This window comes from Mugil cephalus, chromosome 16 (assembly GCF_022458985.1).
Source record: "Mugil cephalus isolate CIBA_MC_2020 chromosome 16, CIBA_Mcephalus_1.1, whole genome shotgun sequence".
Lineage (NCBI taxonomy): Eukaryota > Metazoa > Chordata > Actinopteri > Mugiliformes > Mugilidae > Mugil > Mugil cephalus.
Genome location: NC_061785.1, coordinates 24,256,873 through 24,262,970, shown reverse-complemented (window position 1 = coordinate 24,262,970; position 6,098 = coordinate 24,256,873). Strand labels below are relative to the sequence as shown.

The window sequence follows — 6,098 nt, the reverse complement described above, 5'->3', positions numbered from 1 at the left end:
TCTTTTTTTATTTTATCTTTGTTCTATTATACTAGGTGGTTAAAAAGATCTAATGACTTTTTAGCACTGAAACTACAGTACCAATAACAGTGATAATAACGATTAAAAGCGAGTTCAAAGACTCTTTCACAAACTGTATAATATTAATAATACATTTTATTCATATTGCACTTTACATTTTGACAATCTTAAAGTGCCACAACTCTACAAAAAGGGCAATAAGTAGTTAAAAGGAACATCCTCTAAAATACAATCAGTAAAAAGCTTTAAAACGATGTATAACAAGCACTGTAAAACATTTTGCTGGATATAAATAACTGAACTAGCCCTCAAGTAAAATATGAAGCCAAAGAGGATTCAACAGACACACTTAATAAGAGGCAAAGAGGGAGAAAGACATGCAGACACATGCAACCAAAATATGGGCCAGTGGCTATTTCTACTGGTATGAAACATGGTTAATGCATATGACCATTGCAAGTCTGTGCATAGGGACCTATAAAGAGCTGGAAATTAATAACTCTGCGACCGAGATAAACAAAGGGGTTTCGGCCAATAAGGAACGAGTTTAATAGGAAATGGCGTGTACCCACCATTACTGTTCGTAGTGGCTCTTTCCTACCTATGGAGTATACACGCACGCATTCACACGCAAAGGATGACGCGAGACTCGTGCTGTAAAAACACCGATAGGTTATTTTATATATCTATGCTTTGTAATACAAATTATATTTCTGCTTTAGTTAAAGTAATTTTATCTGCTTTTCCAACAAATACCCACTATCCGACCTCGTGGCACTAGTTGGTATCTGAAAAGCAATGCATATTCATCCGCTTTTAGATGAATGTCAACAGCACAACAGTACCCGGATGGACTGTCATGGCCGCCGTCGATGTGGTTCTACAGAGTGCAGAGAAGGAGGCAAATGACTTCGTTTTGTTTTTTCATGCAAACCTTCCTTTTGTAATAATGCCGGACGCTGACGGGATGCCGCACGAACTTTCATCGAGTTCATAGTAAGAAATAACGGATTTGTGTAACTTTGAATGTCTTCGTATTGGTGGAGGTTTCATTTTGATGTAAAATAACTGGTTATTAAACTCCACACAAACATTGTAGTTAGCGACTCATACATTTCTCTTGAATTTGGGCAAAACAGGCGCCGTGCAGATGCACTTCAATACAACGTGGGGTCATTTCTTGTTGTCTGTCTATAATCTTAAATTCATTAAAAGAGAGCCAACACTTTCTGTAGCAAGGGTGTCCAAACTTTTTTTTCCACTGAGGGCCACATACAACAAAATATACGAAGGGCTGGGCCACTCAGATGAGGCATATATCGACAATACACCTCACCTGTTTAAGTAGGTAAAGTATGCTTACTATATGATAATGCTTTAAAAAATATCGTACATCACAACATTCCATTAAAATATTTTCATTCATTTTGTCACCAAAATAGTTGGCAGCTCATTCACAAAAGGCAGCTTCTTCTTAAGCTTTTTATTAAATAGCTAAGTGGACTTAGTAACACATAAATACTGTGGAATACATATATATATATATATATATATATATATATATATATACACACACACACACACATTGATACTAGTAACAATGTTGCATTCAGTTGGAGAAGTGATGCTGAACTTTGGACTGAGGGATGGTTGGCAGGGAGGGAGTAAGTTTGGTGATTAAGATGCAGAGGACATCTCAGAGATTACTGGTTGTCAATCTGCTTCTCCCTAATACAAAGTTAATTATGAACTTCCCTGCAAAGAACAAACAAAAAACACCTGGCAGTTGCTTAACTTCTGTTCTTGTTTGACATTAGTGTAGGTTTGGGATTTGGTTTCATAGTATATTGTACTCTTTCATCACAATAACAGTTACATTGCATATTAAACACTTCCTCTTGTCTTCTTTTTAGAACTATTCATTTTCCCACAGTTTCATGTGAGGGCCCTATTCCTTTACATGTCTAAAATTTGTTGGTGGCCATTTAAAAATGGGTTGCAGTTGGCCCGCTGCCCTTAGCTTGGAAACTCCTGTTCTATAGACAATGCATTGGGTATAAGTACATTACAGTAAATGAGTAAAGGTTGTAACGTGTAGATTTTTTTTTTTGTATCTACTGTAAATGTAACTTACAAATAAACAAAATAACAGCAAGGGAGCTTGATGTCCCGCTATTTACTTGTATATTTTGTTTCATACACAAATTTTGAAATTTGCTACATTTTGTGTCGCCATGTACCCTTTTCTTTTGACTAAAAACTTTCTTGTGATGAAATATGTATGTACACATACAACACTATCAAAGTTGTGATTTTATTCTTCTGTCTTACAGGCACACTGGAATCATTACAAGCTCCTCTTCTTCAAAGATGGCATCTATTAGTTGTTGAGGTTTTTCTAAAGGAGTAAAGGTAACAATTACTGGATATTCATTGTTAATTCCATTAAATCTAACCTCCTGAGATGCTGTAACTTCAGCTTCTGTGTTATTGTATCGATTATGCAACTTTTTTGTTTGGAATTTTATATAGCATTGGATGTTATTTGCTTACTGGATCTTTTCTTACAAAGATGTTATAAGAATGACTACTAGTCAATTGGCCAGGTGTGGTATATTCTCATTGGTTAAAGCATCAACATAACTTAACTTGGTTCCAAGTCCCAACTTCAGAATGACATCATTCAGGTTTTTCACTCACTGAAACATCCTACCTTGAATTAAGCCATTGAGACCACAATTACTCAAAGAAATGCTGTAAAAGTAAAATTACACATTGTACAGTATTACTCCTTGCAACGTTTCATTCATTGTCCAAAACAGTTACACAACAACCTTATGCTACAACAGCCTAATGTGAGGCCCCAGATGTGGAAACTGTTAAAAAAAAAAAAAAAAGGTTAGGTGAACTATCCATCTAACACCTGCAAAACTTAACAAGCCTAATTTTGAGGAGCTTTCAAAGTGATGTAGTTGACATGTAAGTTGGCAGTTAATTATGAATAAGTTAATTATGAAAGGCACTTTTATGAGTGACCGTCTGCACATCTAGGTTCTTCAGTATTAAATCTCCTGCTATCACATGTTGTCCCCAAATGATAAAAGCTTAAGGAACAGATCTACAAAAACTACAGCTGTCAAATGATTACAGTTTTTATTGGATTAATCATAGGGTTGGTATGGATTAATTTTGAGTAATCATGATTAAATATCGTTCATTTTTAGGTCCTGCCAGGTGGGAACTAGATGCCATGTGTTTCTGTCATCTAAGGCATCTACTACTCCAGGACCCTCTGTATCATCTTTTGTGTTGAACCCCACCTGGTTGGGCATTCTGTGATGAGTGAGTGTTCCTTCAAGTTGTTCTCCTTTTGTGCCTCTTTCTGTGCAACTTTTTTTTCCAGCTATCAGAGAAATGCCCCAGCAACTCAATAAACAGCATTTTCTAGGGAGTAGGGTGAGACAATACACATTTTTATTAAAAAATTTCCATTAAACAGTAATTACATGACAAACAAATTACAGCTCAGGTTACAAACTATAGTACTTAATTAATCACAGCCCTGCATTTTAGACAGACTTCCAGTATCTGCCATTAAGCATTCTATTTGAGTATCCACATGCACGTGCATGAAGGCATGTGCATGTCCTTCTAACCCTGTTTTCAAAAAAACAAATCACAGATTCATTAAAGAAATAATAATGATGATAATAAAAATAATAATGATTAGGGATCTACCAATTGTGAAATTTTGGGCTGATATGGTACATATGCAATCAATCAGACAAATTTATGAAACGAATACAACCTTTAATGTCAATGTTACATTTATTATTACCTTAATTCACATGTTCTTTTCTTAAAAATAACTTTCAGATTTCCTCATCTTATTTCTCAATGAATTCTTTAGTATTGCATTACCCAATAAATCACCTGCAGTAGGCCGACCACAGAGAAGAGTGGGCAATATTGGGCAATTTAAAAAAAAAAAAAAAAAAAATCTCGATTTTACTTTTTTATTAATCAGAATTCCCCCTGAAATTTGTCGTGTATCAAAGATACTTATTTCTCATAACAAAAGGACGTTACACAATAGAGGGTATGCACTGACGTCACTGCTGCCTGGGGCCACAGTCCCCTGAGTGGCAAAATAATGGTGACATGTATCAGTAAATTCAGCGAGACCAGGAAAAATGTGGATTATCAAATCAAATTAAAGGCAATTGTACTCGACAATAGGGATGTCATAATTACTCGATTTCACAATTAATCGGGGTATTAAGCACTACGATTAATTGATCGCAACGTTTCCTGAATACTGTCAGAAAATATTATGCTGGAACCATGGTTAAGAGCAATTCAAACGGAACGAAAAGTTAGAATTACGCAACACCCACGTGTTGCCGCGCCTGCGTGTGTTGCTTTGTTTTGGTCCCAGCCAAGTTGCAGGTGAGAGGCGTGCATGTGGAGAAAATGGGAGAAGAGTTATTCCCTCCGACCAAACGCGTTAAATCAGCTGTCTGGGAAGATTTTGGCCACAGGAAAAATGAGCTTGTAATCATGTTATAAAAAAAAGGAGGAGGAAATACATCTAATGTTTGACCACCTGCGGGACAACCACACGAGTTTGTATGCCAAAATGAAGGTGAATACACAGTAACATGTAAATACACAGTAACATTAAAATACGTCAAAGTTTTTCTAATGTTGCATTGAATTAGTAGGAAATTAAATGTTGGCGTGTCATTTGCAATTAATTGTGTACGAGTACGACGCGGGGTCGCCTTTCAGTGCAGCGTGAGGTTGATAACTTTTTTTTTCTTTGTCGTGGGACAGTCTCAGTGTCTGTGCAGTGACATGTAGAAGAAAACGCCATGTAGTCAACGTCCTTAGCATAACCTGGTTTTGCTTTCTCCCTTCTGTGCATAAACGTTGGGCTTGTACTTCCAGCTTGATCCAGTGCTTGTACACTTGTGCTTCTAGTCCGTTCATGTTTTACTAATTTGTTTTATGTCTTTGTAATTTAAACATAAATAAATTAACCAAAATAATAAGTTTTATATGTGGCCACATAAAATTAGACAAATGATTAAAGCGATTAAAAATAAACTTAAACATCTGGTATAGATGACAATTGACGGCTTAAATAATTTAAACAATTCTCCAGGGGGATAAATGATTGGTCCTATAGATACATAAATATACAAATACTAATATTGGGTCATATAATTAGTAATATAACTAAACTATAAGATATAAATAAAGGAAACTTTAAGACCTTCAAGGAGTGTGCATGTGATTTTACATATGAATAGAGTTGTGAAATCAATCAACGCATAATAATCGTGATTATCATAATATTGTGATAAATTCTCTGACAATATCGTACTTAGGAAAACTGTAATTGTGACATCCTTACTTGATTATTATGCATACAAGCTAGTATAGATTTGGAAAAGTGGATTAGCCTCAGTTTCAGTTAGTTTAAGTCATTTTAGGTAATTTCAGTTATGATAAATGTAGCTAAATAAAAGAACGTTAGCCATACAATACTTTAGCGTCCAATTGGACATTAAAAGGATGACGAGGATGCATCAAATACTGCTTAAATTAATATTACGTGACACTAAATGTGAGCCACAACACCAGGTTTCAGTGCCTGGGTTCATTTGTGTCTTCATAATGCAGCGATCCATTTTTCTTCTCTTTTCTTTGGCAGTTGGAAACATCTGTGAAAATATATCTCTGACTGCTTTTAAAATCTGTTGACACAATCAATCGCACAACAGCTCCTCCCCATTTTTAAAAAATTACTTTCACAATTTAGACCGTATTAAAGCCTTTTTGGCATATTTTGCAAATAACGTTATTTTGACCGACGTCAGTCCGGTCAAAACCAAACCATTTCTAGGCCAGTAAAGTAGACCCAAGTCTCGCCACTCCTGACTACAGGAGTCTACAGGCAGTTTTTTAGTGTTCTCAAACGCTATGTTAATTTAAGTCTGAGTCGTACTAGTGGTGCTTTCTTAGCGGCTTCATTCCTCTGTTTTTAGTCGACTTAATCCCTGTACACAGTC

The 6,098-nt window shown here is 35.7% G+C and overlaps 1 protein-coding gene across 2 annotated transcripts in view; it reads left to right on the top strand.

The window, feature by feature from the left end:
* The first annotated feature begins 399 nt into the window (after positions 1-399).
* Positions 400-6,098, top strand: part of si:ch211-214e3.5 (zinc finger protein 518A) — a 31,846-nt gene continuing 26,147 nt past the window's right edge. The window contains exons 1-3 of one of the 2 annotated variants that reach the window (XM_047608629.1): positions 400-1,017; positions 2,355-2,433; positions 3,246-3,363. The gene's annotated coding sequence lies outside the window, so the exon portion shown is untranslated. The remainder of the gene's footprint in view (positions 1,018-2,354; positions 2,434-3,245; positions 3,364-6,098) is intronic. The other variant, XM_047608628.1, reaches the window with a different exon arrangement.